Source organism: Mus musculus, chromosome 2 (assembly GCF_000001635.26).
Source record: "Mus musculus strain C57BL/6J chromosome 2, GRCm38.p6 C57BL/6J".
In the NCBI taxonomy this organism is placed as follows: domain Eukaryota; kingdom Metazoa; phylum Chordata; class Mammalia; order Rodentia; family Muridae; genus Mus; species Mus musculus.
Window position 1 is genome coordinate 135,161,636 of NC_000068.7, and position 16,031 is coordinate 135,177,666.

At 40.4% G+C, this 16,031-nt stretch overlaps 1 protein-coding gene and 1 long non-coding RNA gene across 4 annotated transcripts in view; one reads left to right on the forward strand and one right to left on the reverse strand.

Moving 5' to 3' along the window:
- The window catches only part of Plcb1 (phospholipase C, beta 1), a 689,095-nt gene that overhangs the window by 375,472 nt on the left and 297,592 nt on the right, over positions 1 to 16,031 (forward strand). The gene's annotated exons all lie outside the window — the stretch shown is intronic.
- The window catches only part of 4930545L23Rik (RIKEN cDNA 4930545L23 gene), a 46,044-nt gene continuing 37,950 nt past the window's right edge, over positions 7,938 to 16,031 (reverse strand). The window contains exon 6 of the long non-coding RNA NR_040517.1: positions 7,938 to 9,415. This is a non-coding gene — a long non-coding RNA (RIKEN cDNA 4930545L23 gene). The remainder of the gene's footprint in view (positions 9,416 to 16,031) is intronic.

Sequence of the window (16,031 nt, forward strand, 5' to 3'; positions counted from 1 at the left end):
TAGATTTGAGCTAAAAATCGCCATTCATGTGTTTTAGCCACTTCTTATTTAAGTTATGTGTTTGTCAGAAATTATTAGCACCATTGATCTTTGTGGGAAGACAAATCTATCTATTTTTGAGTGAGTTTTCTTACACCATAGTAGATGAGCTCTTCCTTTGAATTCAGCTATGCTCTTCTGAATATTATCTCTAGTCGCGGCTTGTTCCTATCTCTACTCTGCTGTCTCCAGATAGCATATTTTGCTATATGTATCTGAAAATTTATAATTGTGCTTTCTAGTTGTCTTCAGTGAACAACTCACTGGCTCAAATGGTTCACTGATAAAACAAACGCATGCATTTCCAGGATAATAGCTTGGATACTTCTCTGAGGAATCCAGAGTGACAGACTGTCACTTCGCAGAGCTTTTTCATTTCCCTAAACTTATAATAAAGCCAGCTCATTGTTTCTTTAGGCTACTGAGCACCACACAATTTATTTTTGTGCTCATTCTGTCTTCTTGTGGCTTGCTCTTGTGCGCATTGAAGCCCTACAGCCAACTCTGGTATCGTTTATAAAAATAAGTAATTATGGCATCTTCAGATGTGGGTATCATCAAAGCACTGATCTAATTGTCCATCACACATTTGGAGCAGGACTTGACTTCTCATAACACCTCAGGCTGAGTCTGCAGAAATTCATCCTGCATGAGTGCTTATATCAAATGCATAATTGTAGATAGAATTCCCTTCTCGTTCGGAGTAGGTCACCTCTATCCTGCTATGGAAACCAGTCACATTTCACATCTTCCTCTTCGCATTGCCCATCCCTAATCCTGTGTGTGTCCTGAAATATAATTTCCGGATTTATTCTTCCTGATTTTATTCCTGAACTCATCCATTTTTGTCTTTCCCAAGACATTTTCCAGTAGCCTCACTACCAGCCATTTCTTTTTTAAATCCTATAATGATTGTTGCTTCCTAATTAGTTTGCACATCAAGAGAAACCCAGGTTTAATACTTACAAAGCTTTTGTTACCTTTATTAAAACACCAAAATCTTTATCAAGTCTCTCAAAGCCCTGTGTGCTCCAACCTCATTTATTTCTCCTGACTTTCTCTGGATGAAAGATGAGCCATTCATCAAATCTGCTTCTCTTCTGTCTTGATTTTTGTCTCTTATTTCATAACTCAAGTTCCATTTTGACAAACCAGCCTCCCTGGCCACCTCTTATCCCTACCCACCCTCCTCCTTCCCCCTGCACCCTCCTCTCTGTCTCCTTCCCTCCCTCCACCCCTCTACCTCTCCTTCCTCCTCCTCCCTTTATTCCTCCCTCCTCTCTCCCAGAGTAAAAGATATACCAATCCATTTAGTAATTCAATTTCTGTAACAGGATATGAGAGGTGGAACAGAAAATAACAGATACTAAAACATTGCATCCATTAAGATTAGAAGTTCAATGTCCATTGTTACCATAGCTTTTCCCATATTATTAGTGAAAATAATTAAATTGAATGGAATTTCATAAAATATTAGTACCTGTATTTTACCAAAAATCACACATAAATTTTTGTTTTGCTAAGTTACCATTTTACAATATTATATAACTGAGTTGATACAGCTTCATTTATTGTACTTAAGCTTACCTTAAACTTACATCCTCTTGAGTTGTTTGATTTTATAGTTACATATTAATCACCTGTAGGACATATTTGGAACTGAGGATAAGCCTGGGAAATACACATTGACTACATGTTCGAGTGATATCTGTTGCTAGGATGTGTCCTTGATACATCTGACAATAACTGAAAACTGTATACTTCATACCCATAACTCCATAAAAAACTGGGCTGAATTTTTATCAGTTGGATTTTGTTACCTAAAATTGCAAACTGAGTTCCACAGGCAAGTCAGTTGTCGGTCACAGTGCCTTTATAATCTGCATGTGTTTTATACTTTCTCAGGACAAAATAATCATGATATTCAAAAGACACACTCTTACACGTGTGAAGCAGGCAATTTCACAGTTTTGTTTTGGTTTCTGCTGTTGTAATGCAGGCCTTTGAAAGATTTTTTTCTCACCGTTTAGATTTGCCGGCACAGCTCCAGTACAGAATGGAATCATTTCCTAAGATGCCACGAGCATTTGGTACACAAAAATTTGGTTTTCAGTTCTATTGACTACTCAATTCTTCAACAACCATTATCTTCTAAGGACAGAAAGATGACTTTTTCTTGTGGTTCATATATTTCCACCCATACACCTCCCAGAAGATTTTAATGCTTTAAGTCTTTATTCTTACTGATATGACTATTGACAGTATTTGAGGTATGGGAAAAGAATCAACAATGAAGTCAGAAAAGATCAAAGTAAATGATTCCAAAACACCATTCCTATCAGGGGCCATCATAAAATCACCTGTTATCTCCAAGAAGCAGCTCACCACAGAATATTCAATGCTTTTAGGGGAGCTTTAAAGAGTGGGCTCAGCTTCAGCTTGAGCCAAGGGGTTCAGTACATGCTAGGCAGATGCCCTGCCACAGACTACATCCCCAAACCCCAGATAATACAAATATTAAGTATATTCTTCCTTGCAATTATACAGCTTTCTGGGAACACAAGATCAGCACTCAGATTATGATATATACATTTAATCTGTCCAGAAAGTTGCCTCTGTATTATTTTCTTATCAATCCCCATGCAGTTTCCAGCTAACCACCAACCTGTTTCCAACTACCATAGCATATTTTCCCTTTACTTAAGCTTAATATAAGTGGGATCATATATTAGAATATCCGTTGTGTCTATTTCTTTAAACCAGTGGTTCTCAACCTGTGGGTTATGGTCTCCTTTGGGGATCAAATGACCTTTTCGCATGGATTGTCCAAGACCATTGGGAAACAGAGGTATTTATATTATGAATCATAACAGCAGCAAAATTACAGTTGTGAAACAACAAGAAAAATAATTTCATGGTCAGATCACTACAACATGAGAAAGTGTATTAAAGGATTGTAACATTAGGGCAGTTGAAAAACTATTGCTGTAAACATTATAATACTGAGAATCATTGATAGCTTGGATATCAGCAACTCACTGCTACATGCAGCTCTTAATATGCTATAATTTACTTATCACTTTACCAGTTTGTGGAGCTTTCAGTTATTTCCAATTTGAGATTAATATGAAAAAGGTATTATGGACAAGTCATTAAATGGCTATATTTCATCTCTTTTAAGTAATAAACAAGGAGTCGAAGTACTGGCCATAGTGTTGTGAGTATACATTTACCACCACTAGGCACAATGGCACAGGTCTGTCATCTCAGCTACTCAAGAAGCCGAGGCAAGAGGATTGAAAAGTTCAAGTCCTGTCTTTGCTGAGTTCAACACGAACTTCAGACCTTGCAGAAGTAAAAAGGACTGGGAAGGGAATTCTGTAAGCAGCGCTTACCTTGTACACCCAAGGCCGTAGATTAAGTCCCCAGTGACTTGGTGCCTTAGTTAATGTTCTAATGCTGTGAAAGAGATGCTATGACCAAGAGAACTTATAGAAGAAAATTTGGTGGCCTTGATCACAGTCGCAGGGTGTAGGTTTACAACCATCAAGGCAGGGAATATGAAGGCCGGCAAGGCATGGCACTGGTCAGTAGCTAAGAGCTTACATACTGATCTGAATTAGCTTGGAAAGAATTTTCCAATGCTGAGAGTAACCTACGTGCTTTAATTATTATCCAGCAGATCTTTTCAGAGGTAGGCTGTCCAACACACCAATCACTGTCACACCAGCACACTGTTCAGCACTCACAGTCACTTATTAAACTTCTTTCCATTTAAAAACCATTCCCGTGACTCAGTGTCTCTTTCATGCGACTTCAATCCAGCCTAACATCATTTAAAAGTTTCTTTGTGAAAATAATGTGCTTTTATGAAATAGAGAAAATTGGCTCAATCTTTACTGCTAAGAATTTCTAGCCTGTCAGTGGCTGATTATTTGGGGCAGACATGGAAATTATAGTCTATTCTCCAGCTGAAACCTTTTCAGATGCTTCTGATGAAGCCCTGACACCCAAATCGCTGCTGTAACATTTATGATAAGAGCACATGCCATATCCTCCAACACACACATGGGCGACACCTTATCATTACACTGAGTGTCTCACTTGCTTTGTCTTTGTCACGTTTATAGGAAACACTTAAAAGCCATTGGAGAGAAACAGAGATTTATAGGAAATACAGGAAGGAGCATAACCCTTCCAGGAAAGAGTTAGGGTCAGGCAGGGGCTAGAAAATGTGTCTTTAGAGACCCAATGCTGAAACCATAAAAGCCCAAGCCCTGTTCCCCATTGAAAGATGTGAAACATTCCAGTTTTTATGGATCACCTTGTTTGGGGTATTGGTACAGATAGTCTGTGAGTTTATGAGAATAGCTTTGGTCTCAGAGTTGGTCTGGATAGCTATATTCGTTACTTTCCTAACGGTGTGGCAAAGCACAAAGACAAACACAATTTATAAAAGTGTTTAATTGGGCTGATGATTTTGATGGTTTAGTGTATGTGATGACAGAGAAAGGCATGAATGCAGAAAACCTGAGAGCACACATATTAGCCTGCAAGTTGGAGGCAGACAGAGCTAACTGAGAATGCCTGGGATTTTGAAACCTCACAGCTCATCTCCAGGGACATACCTTCGCCAGTAAGGCCACACCTCCTAATCCTTCCCAAACAGTCGCACCAGTTGGAGAGTAAGTATTCAAACATGAATCAGCAAGCATTATTTGCCTTCAAACTACCACAATGACCTTGGGTGAAAGTAGGAGAGGGAGAGAATCTATGTAGATAGCCAGAACTACCTTTTTCACTTCAAAGATCAAATTATAAACTTGACACATATGACTCTTTGCCTGACCCACCACTAAAGTGTTTTCAATTCTATTAAGGATGTGGGTCTACACATCCTTATGGTTAATGGTCAGTACAGCAAGAGAAGCTCCAAAGGCCCATTCCTCCAGAAAACCATGGATAAAGCAAACAATAACAACAAAACCTCTGTTAACTGATGTGCTGTCAAACCTCTGCAAAGGATACAGAGGTCTAGGCAGCTACGCATATGCTAAATCAAGAAAAGGTCATTTTTAACGTAATGGGAGAGCTTTGTGACTATGCTCGCTATTGTTTTTATTGCTGTGAACAAATACCCAAAATATCCAGCAAGCCGGCTTGTTTGAGTGCACTGTGCAGGGGATGCTGTTCATCTCACCAGAAAGCTGTGATGGTGGGACCATCTGCTGATGGCCATGGACACTGATTGCTCACATCATCACAGGAGACAATGAGGCACAGTGTTCAATGCTATCACCCAGTTGGCCTTTCCACTTTCCCCTTTCTGTTCAAACTGAGACCCCAGAATATGGGACGGTGCCACCTACATCCTAAACCTGTCTTTTCCCTTAGATGATTCTCTATGATTCTCTCTAGAAAGACCATTGTAGACAGAGATGATTCTCTATGATTCTCTCTAGGGAGACCATTGTAGACACAGATGATTCTCTATGATTCTCTCTAGAGAGACCATTGTAGACACAGATGATTCTCTATGATTCTCTCTAGGGAGACCATTGTAGACACAGATGATTCTCTATGATTCTCTCTAGGGAGACCATTGTAGACACAGATGATTCTCTATGATTCTCTCTAGGGAGACCATTGTAGACACAGATGATTCTCTATGATTCTCTCTAGGGAGACCATTGTAGACACAGATGATTCTCTATGATTCTCTCTAGGGAGACCATTGTAGACACAGATGATTCTCTATGATTCTCTCTAGAAAGACCATTGTAGACACAGATGATTCTCTATGATTCTCTCTAGGGAGACCATTGTAGACACAGATGATTCTCTATGATTCTCTCTAGGGAGACCATTGTAGACACAGATGATTCTCTATGATTCTCTCTAGAAAGACCATTGTAGACACAGATGATTCTCTATGATTCTCTCTAGGGAGACCATTGTAGACACAGATGATTCTCTATGATTCTCTCTAGGGAGACCATTGTAGACACAGATGATTCTCTATGATTCTCTCTAGGGAGACCATTGTAGACACAGATGATTCTCTATGATTCTCTCTAGGGAGACCATTGTAGACACAGATGATTCTCTATGATTCTCTCTAGGGAGACCATTGTAGACACAGATGATTCTCTATGATTCTCTCTAGGGAGACCATTGTAGACACAGATGATTCTCTATGATTCTCTCTAGGGAGACCATTGTAGACACAGATGATTCTCTATGATTCTCTCTAGAAAGACCATTGTAGACACACCAAAGGTGAACCTCACAACTGTTCGTTAGCTGTCGGACTCCGGTGCAGCTGACACATGCGACCATGGTGATGTTGTCGCTTACCCTGGCCTCAGTATGGCAGTGCTCTCACATACAGAAGCTGTGTGCTTAGTGAGGATACGTAGTCCGGTGCCCCCACAATGCAGGCTTTATTACCAAGGAATCTTTGTCCATGTTGATGTATTTGGGCTTTCTTGGAGGAATAACAGACGTTTCTTGACTCCCCACTCCCCAGTTTAGAAGTCTCTGAGGCAATACAAGCTGGTATATAAATTATTTCTGAGAAACTTTGAGAGTTAAATGAACTAGCCACCTAGAGCAAAAGATGACAGTTGGTAGAAAAAAAATAGGCATGCATAAATCCTGAGAGAAGAGGCTGAACAGAGAATTGCTTCAGGGATAATGATTCTGAAGACACACTTCCATGTAATGAGGCATCTACAATTATGCAGATGTCCCAGGTAGGACAGATACTTTAAAAAAAAAGAACTCTAAGCTTTTCCTTCCATCTTAACTCACGGTGATATAACATTAGGAAATGAAAGCTCAGAGAGAATTTTAGATACCTAGGCTAAGCAACAACAAAGTGTCCAACACAAGACAATCTAAAAAGGTATGCAAAGATTGTGTGTGTGTGTGTGTGTGTGTGTGTGTGTGTGTGTGTGTAGTTAGGGAAGTTTAGGTTAAATTACTGCATAGAGTTTTAGATACCTATGCTATGCAACAACAAAGAGTCCAACACAAGGCAATCTTAAAAGGTGTACAAAGGGTGTGTGTGTGTGTGTGTGTGTGTGTGTGTGTGTGTGTGTGTCTGTGTGTGTAGTTATGGAAGTTTATATTAAATTACTGCATAGAGCTTTAGATACCTATGATAAGCAACAACAAAGAGTCCAACACAAGACAATCTAAAAAAAAGTGTGCAAAGGGTTTGTGTGTGTGTGTGTGTGTGTGTGTGTGTGTATCTGTGTGTCTGTGGGTGTAGTTAGGGAAATTTATGTTAAATTACTACCTAATCTACTAACAGAGCAGCAGCTTTAGTAGCACACTGCATTAAAATATAACCTTGAAAAAAACAATTGACTAGAATGAATGAAGATATACATACATTTCTCTAGTGCTGGTTCACTGATGAACAACAAACACAGGAAAAGGTTCACAGTATTAGAGACCATGGAAGATATGTCAATCAAAGCCAGATGAAATACCACTGCACTTAGACCAATATGGCTGTCATTTTAAAATAATACTAAAATTAACTGGAAGTACCAAGATTTACTTATAATGTAAAAAGATGAGACTCTTTTTCTCCTTCGTGGCAGGGATTTGAAATGCTGCAATTGCCATGGAAAATGATATTGTGGGTTTCCAAATTTTAATCCAGCAAGTATACTTCTGAGAATATATGCCCAAATAATTGAAAGCAGGGACTGAGACATATTTTTACTTCCTTTTCATAAAGCGTTATTTACAATAGTCAAAAGGTAGAAACAAACAAAATTTACATCAATGGATGCCTATATGAATGGGATGTGATATGTACACCAAATGGAAATTTATCCACCTTTAAAAAGTAAAGAAAATTGGACACAAGTTAGAAAAGTGTTAGAATTTGCAGACATTTTATTAAATAAAATTATCCAGACAAAAAGGATAGATACTTGTATAACTCTAATGATGTAAAATATGTAGAGTAAACATACAGACAGAAAAAGACAGTTGTCAGGCACTAGTTAGAGATGAGAATAAGGTATTATTTAGTGGGTGCAGAATTGAGTCTGAGATGAGTACATTTGGTAAATAGGTGGCAGTGGTGCTTGGAAAATACAGCAGTATAATTTTACTTAATGTCATCCAACTGTATTCTTACAATTGAAAATTTGTAACATATAGGCTAATAAAAATGTTTAGAAAAATTACTAAACAACTAACTCCACCCCACAGCAGACAGAAACAGCAAACCCAAGTCATGGTGAGATGGTAACTCGACAATTACCACATAATGTTCAGGAGGTCCCATTTTCAACACTAGTGAAATGAGGCATGAAACAAGAAAAATACAACTAATCTATGGAAGGGAGGATTATCAGGAACTCTGGTGTAGGTGAGGGAAACCATGGACAAAGGATGAAAGGAAACTGGAAAGATGATGTCTTCAAGACCAGCTGAATTAAACTAGTCCAGGGATGATGTGGTCAAAGATCAGTCTGGAAAGAGCCAGCACACTGTGTAGCTCAATAATAGAGCATGTGCCTAGCACACAGGAGGACCTGGATTCAGCTCCTGGCCATGAAAGTAAATAGAAGTATAAGTGTTAAGATGCCAGCAGGTAAGGAGATACTCATGAGACCTGCTGTGAAGCTAACAAGTTCTCTGACCTGGTTCGGTGAGAATGTTGAAGGCACTTGCAAGTAGAGTTTATTTGCTCATATAACTTTGATTTGCAGTCTCCTACACATCCTTTGTTATTTTCTTTTGGTTATATCACTCGTGGTAAAGGATGAGAAAGTCTCAGAGAGACCAGCTCAAAACTTCTACTCATGATTTACAACTTCCTCTCACCATCAGATAGAGTTCAGAGACAAGTGAAAAATAAAGAATTGGAGGAAGTTTATTCCAGGGAGAAACTAAGGACGTGTTCAAGAAGTGTGTTTGGGTTCCTAAAAAGAGACACCCTGCCTGGGATGCTGGATAGCATCCTATCAGAAAACTTCAGTGGGAGCGAGAGTTATTTGTGAGTTAAAGTGGGGTGGTGGTGGAGAATTCCAGAAATGGGTCAGGATCCTCCCAGAATAGAGTAATTGTGTGTGATTTTTCTGGAGACGCACACTGAGAACAGGCAATTTTGTAAGGCTCAAGATAGGAGATGCCATTACAGTGAAGCAGAGGAAGCCATCAGTCCTCTCAGTTGGTGAGACTGATCCCAGCTCCGTTGGGGCAGCCTTGTGTCTTCCTTGTGTCAGTCGTCATGCATGTCCTACGGTATGAGCTCTGCAGTCACATGGGCTTGTAGCCATTGTTCATTCACTTCCTTTTTTCATGATGCCAGTGTGTTCTGCCTCAGTTCCTGAATATGTCCCCAAGCCTAGAGGAATGAAGTTACATTATTATTGTCTGTCCTGAAATCGGGTATCTTTAACTTAGAATCTAATTACAGTTTCTGTAATTGTATTTTCCAGTGAAGTGGGTATGGAACCAAACCGTGGGAACATTTCTGTCACCTATGCCTCTATATCAACAGAGGCATGAAAATGTTCTTTAGTTCCCTACACGAAGCATCAAGTCCTCACCAGTGACATCCTGAAATATGTCACTGCAATATGAAGTTGCAAATGCAAGTGAAGTTTAAAGAATCACATTGTTTGCTAAGGTTAGATGTAAATAAAAGGATTTTAGACTATGGTAGGCTCCTGGTTACCTTCCCCCGATGTTCGGAAACTAGCTGAAATGTCTCAATTTACATCAGGATTAAATTTTATTAACAGAAACAATTAGAAAGCACAGTTTATAGGCTAAATCTGCTTTACTCTCTAAGCTAATAGGCTTAAAGATCACCAGTGTAATTGACTTTAAATATATTGAAGCTTACAATTAACAGTGATCTTTGCTAGGGGTGATGGTGCATATCTTTGATTCTAGCAATGAAGAGGCAGAGGCAGAGGCAGGCAGATCTCTGTGACTTGCAGGCCAGCCATGGCTCTGCAGTGAGCCCTTTTCTCAAAACAAACAAACAAAAGCAAACTGTGCTGCTCTTAGACTAATCAATTAAAAGCACTGTCTGCTCTTAAAGAGATTTGTTTCTCGATATCTATTGGGCAGCTCACAAGTCTTTGTAACTCCAGTTCCAGGGATTCCATACACATGAATGCAGCACTCATACATACAAGCAAAACACCCATCTGCATGCATATATGTGTGTGTGTGTGTGTGTATTAAAGTTGTGTTAAAAATAGTCTTTCCTATAAAAATCAAGAACATTTACTATAAATATATCACATGAAATGAGAAGTCTTGTCTATTGCATCATTTGTAAGTACAGGAAAAGTTGGTATACTTGACTATATTATTTTCTTTACTGGAGGAAGGTGTACATGTCATGGCTAGCATGTGGAGGTAAGACGACAACTTATGGGAGTCCGTTCTCTCTTTGCAGCACAGGAGTCCTGGGGACCTAAATCAAGTCCATCCGTTAGGCTTGGCAGAAAGTGCCTTTACCTGTAGAGTCATCCATACCTCTATTCAAGAAAGCTTCCCAGGCATTACATGGAACAATATCTAGTTAAGGCAGCTTGCCTTTTTCCTCTCCAGCAGGTCTTGAGTGAAGAAAGCTAGAAAGGAATGAAGGGTCCTTGGCAAGTTCATCTATAGCCTTTTTCTTCAAGAAGGAAGAACATCTTAGACAAGTAACAGCCTCGAAGACCTGTTCCCACGCATCCTCCTCAAAAGCTTGAGCACACGATGTTCCTTTCCAGAAATCTGATAGGCTTGTGTCAGGAGGCAGTTTTAGCCCAGAGGGTCTGAAAAGCTGCCCCATGATCCCTAACCACAGCTGTGCTTCTGAAAGCTGGCACTTCAGCTCTAAGCATCGAGTGCCCTGTAGGGAAGAGAAGCAGTGGTGTACTGCTGCACTCTGGGAAAGGAAAGGAAGTGCTCTAAGTGAGAGCACTTTTCTGGAAAGCAGTGGGTTAAGTGTTCCTTGTTACCTTGGAAGCAGTAACTGGGCAAAGCAATCTCATTTGCTCTGGCTGCATGCTAATGGCTAATATTTATGTAATGCCCACATACCAGAATACTCTCCCTACCAGAATAATGGAGAGTCTTTCCACTACACAACAATTTTATGGACCTAACATTCTTTCCTTTTTGTAGCTGAGTGGTATTTTTCAGAACTCTTTAATTTTGAGATTATAATTATATCATTTCCTCCCCTTCCCTTGACTCCCTCCAAACTCTCCCATATGCCCCTCCTTGCTCTATTTCAAATTCTTGCGTGTTCTCTCTCTCTCTCTCTCTCTCTCTCTCTCTCTCTCTCTCTCTCTCTCTCTCTCTCCCTCATTATTAGGAATGTATAGTGTGTGTGTCCATAAATTTATAAGTACAACCTGGTCAGTTTGTATAATGTTACTTGTATGTGTATTTTCAGAGCTGATCATCCTTATTGGAAAAAGAAACTGAGTAAGAGCGATTGTTGTGCTTCCAACTTTTCCTCTGATGCCTGTAGTTCTTTGTGTATAGTTGAAGGTTTTGGGGCTTTCCCAGTCCACATTAACATGCCTTTTGGTGTTTTCCTTGTTAAATTCATGTTTAGGCAGTCATGTTGGTGAGAATTTAGAAGTGTAGCTGCTGACATTCCTAGGGGACGTCAAACTCCTTGATCTTCTGGATCCTGCAGTTTTTCTGTCATTGTTTTGTTTCATCTTTCCTGAGCCTTAAATGTAGGAATTGTGTTGTAGATGTACCCACTGGGACCGGGCTCTGCAACTCTGCATTTTGGTTGGTTGTGGTTTTATATAATGGTCTCCACCTATTGCAACAAGAAGTGACATTGATGAGGGATGAGAACTACGCTTATCTGTGCTTTGAAGGACAAATATTAGACTGTCATTAGGGGTTATCTTGTTGAGTAAAGTGATAGTTGCAGGTTCTTCCTCTAGGTCCATGACTTCTAGCCCTGGGTAGTTGGCTAGGTTTCTAATAATTAGGCCTGATTCCTCTCTTACCGAGTAAACCTTAAGTCCTATTAGAGAGATGTTGGTTACACCATCAAGTTATGCGTGCTACTTCTACACCCTTCGGGTTATCATGCCGTGCTTGGCGTTACTGTGGTTCGCAGGTGTCACCACTGGGTAAGATTACCAGTGCATCCCTCCTTTAGAGGCTTGCATGGAACCTTCACGTATCCTGAAAGCTAGTCCTCAGAGAGGAGACATTTGTGTCCTTTCCAGCTCAAGGACCCCTGGGCTCGGTATCTGAACTGTCTTCAACAGTAGTGACTTATCTTAGACTTCGGTGGGGCATGGGTGGCATTTGAAATAAGTGTAGCCCCAGTCACCTGGAAGTTCAGCTTATCTGTCAGAATGAATTTACACGGGCCATTAATAGTGCTTCATTGGAGTAATTTCTAAAGTAGTTCTAATTTCAGGCTACTAGCTTGGGAAGCATTTGGGTGATTTACTATTCCTGTTCCCTCAGCAAGTTTAAAGCCAGGAAAACTGCATATTCAATGGATGCCTTTCAGCCCTTCATCTATGAAAATGGTATTACTGAATAGTCTCTAGGCAGGCATGTTTTCACCTCCACTACCAACATGAAGCTGATACTTCTCGGTGCTTGTAGTATGTAAACCCAAGAGATGTAAACAATGTGGGTTTATGAAGCTAGCCATTTAAAAGTATCTGCTGTAGGGAAAATCTTAGGGTGGATGAGTAGAGTTAATTCACATGTATTACAAAAAAAATCAGTCATTGGGCTGGAAAGATGTCTAAGTAGTTAAGAGAGCTTGCTTCCCTTATAGAGGACACAAGGTCAAAATCAATTCTCATCACCTCTGCTGGGTGGCTCACAACCACCTGTAACTACAGTTTTAGGGGCAACCAACACCTTCTTCTGGACTTCATGAGCATGTGCATGCACACACAAGCACACACACACACACACACACTTGTATACATAAACTCCAAATAACCTCTTCAAATTTGAAAAATTAAACCCAGCCACAAAATCTGAAACACACAATTTGTCCTGCCTACAAGATGCACATGGGTAAAAGATGGAGAAGAATTTGAGAAAAGGCCCAACCAGTGTCTGGCCCAGTTTGAGACCCATTCCATAAGAGAGAGCCCAGAGATTCCACCCCTGAAACTATGAGCCTAGCATAACTGTCATCAGAGAGCATTCACCCAGCAACTGTTGGAAATTAATGCAGAGACCCACAGACAAACATTAAGTAGAGCTGGGGGAATCCTGCAGAAGACAGGGGCAGATGATTGAAGGAGCCAGGGGTGTCAAGGATACCACAAGAAAACATACAGAATCAACTAACGACAGACCATAGGGGCTCACAGACTCAACCACCAACCAGAGAATATAGATGGGATGGATATATATGTAACAGTATTGCAGCAGGGTCTTTATGTGGGAGTCCTAAAATGGGAGCAGAGGATGCCTTTAACTATACTGCCTGCCTTTGGATCCCTTTCTCCCAACTGGGCTGCCTTGTTTAGTCTCAATAGAAGAGGATGTGTGTAGTCTTACTGCAACTTGCTATGTCAAAGCTGATTGATATCTCTGGGAGGCCTCCACTTTTCTGAGAAGGGGAGGAGGGATGGATGGGAGAGGGGAGAAGAGGGAGAGACTGGGAGGACAGTAGCAAGGGAAAACTGGATTCGGGATGTAAAACAAATAAAAAATTCAATGAAGTAAAATTAATAATTAAAGCAAAATCAACAGTTCAATTTTTTTGCCTCATTATTTGTTTGCTACATATTACATAAAGGATGACATAAATATTTTAAAGCTGGTACTTTGAAGTTTTCTAAGTAGCTTTTTTTTTTAATGCCCCAGCTATCTGTGATTCCCAAGTACTCTAGCTGCCTGCCATCCTACGGCTATTGGCTCAGGAGTGCTTCCTGACATGTGCCCCTGCTGAATGGGTGAGCACAGTCTTTAAACACCAGGAACACCTGCTTTGTGTGCCAAGGGAGCATGTGGTTGAGGTCTCCACCCAAGTTAGCTTCAGCCTACGAAAGCAGTACACACCTCCTCCCAAAGTTGTTCCTCATAAACAGCAGACACCCCCACACCTTTGCACAGAGCTGGGAAGCAATGTGTCACAACCTCAGGAATGTGGAAGACACTTCCAAAGAGCACATAAATATGAATGTGATGGTGATCACTATTTACATGTTGCTAAAGAAACGTAACATTCCTCTGGCTACCTTTGAAGCAGGTAATTGTCAGTGGAATGCATCTCAGTTCGGCTTGGTTACATTGGTAATCACAGCACTGAATTCCTTGAGTATACACTAGTGAATTTCTTAGAAACGCTTCTGGTCATGTGGCACAAATGAAGTTTGCAACTGGCTGCCATACAGAGCCACTTTTCTATACTACCTACACGTGGCAAAGACTGTTTTCAATGCCCTGGACCTCATCTGCCTGCATACAGCTGTCCTGAGAATGTAATTCATTTCTGATACTTTAACCTATACATTCATGAAACACAATACCAATAAAGCACAATGGCTGCAGCTCTTCCGCGCCACAATACTGTATACCCTTGGGTTGGCCAGTGCTGTTTGTACTTGGTGTTCCCTGCATTGGTCTGTAATAGTCAACTAATTCAGAATTTCCAGGTCTAGAGAAAAGATTCCAGCACGTCCTTGAATCTGAGTTGGAGCAGACCATGTCGAGCTCTTCCCCATAAGGATGCTGCTGGCAGTTTGAACCATTATATGATACTGACCTGATGGGTAGGCTCATAAAACTGGAGAAATACTCACACTTCCAGCCAGCTAAAGTGCTCTGGATTCCCTAGGCAATGACTTAATTTCTGTGTTCCTCACTTCGAGGGTTAGTTTTTCAAGATTATTTGCTACAGCTTTTAATCATTTTTACAGGGCCTCTAATGTGAGGAACTGTGGCCAGTGGGTGCCTGTGAGAATTACGTAGATTGCCTTAATTGGTTGGAGAAACCCATCCTTAGTATATGCAGTGGGGGAGACCCACCCTGGTGCTACCCCTTTTGGTAGCATCCCAGATCCTCCTTTCTCTTCAGTGGCTTCTCTGTCTCTGCCTCTATGTCCATTTCTGTCTCTCAATGCCAACTTCATTTACCCTGTTGCTGCTGCTGATTTATTTGCTGATACTTGTACCAGCTTCTCTGTGCTTCCAGCAAAGACTAAGGACCCATGGATCTCCAAGAACTCTCCAGAGTTGTCAGGTTAGGACTTATGAGAAGGCCAGCCTCATGGACTCATCGGTTGACCTCTCTGGCAAGAGGTAGCCACTCTTAGATGGTTTCTGTGAGATTGCTTAAGGCAATATAAGATATCATCTTATGTATTTTCTATACATCTCATATGTATGCTTGCATCTATATGTTTGTATATATCTATGTATGTATTTATGTATGTATGTAGGTAGGTAGGTTTGTATGTATGTGTGTGCATGTATTTATGCATGTTTGTCTGTATTCACTCATTCTGTTGCTTCTGTCTCTCTAGAGAACCAGAATATTACATTGACCTGGTACTCTAGGGAAGATGGAGTGAATCTGGGGACAAGTATAATAGTTTGGGAAAGGCACTAGAGACAAAAGAAAAGTGAAAGAGTACAGAAATAGTGACTCTTTTCCACTTCCCCTTCCACCTTCAACTCCTCCCCTATTATTGCCATCTGTACCCTAAATTATTAAGACCCTCAGATCCCTGCTTCATTCTCCCCCGTTGAGAGCAGAATGTTCCCAAGTTAGAGCTCCCCGGTAACTTCGCCATGTCTATTAAGGATCTAAATTGTTATGAAAAACTTTCTCCTTTCAAATTGCAGAAGTTTTAGTGAACATCACACAATGCCTTTAAAACTAATTTTCACTGGCATATTTAAGAAACTTTGCCACAGTACTGCACTTTAAAATAGGATATAATAATCATTATAGTACGTTCCTGTTCTGCTTCAAAACAACCAGCGCTGAAGTGTCTATT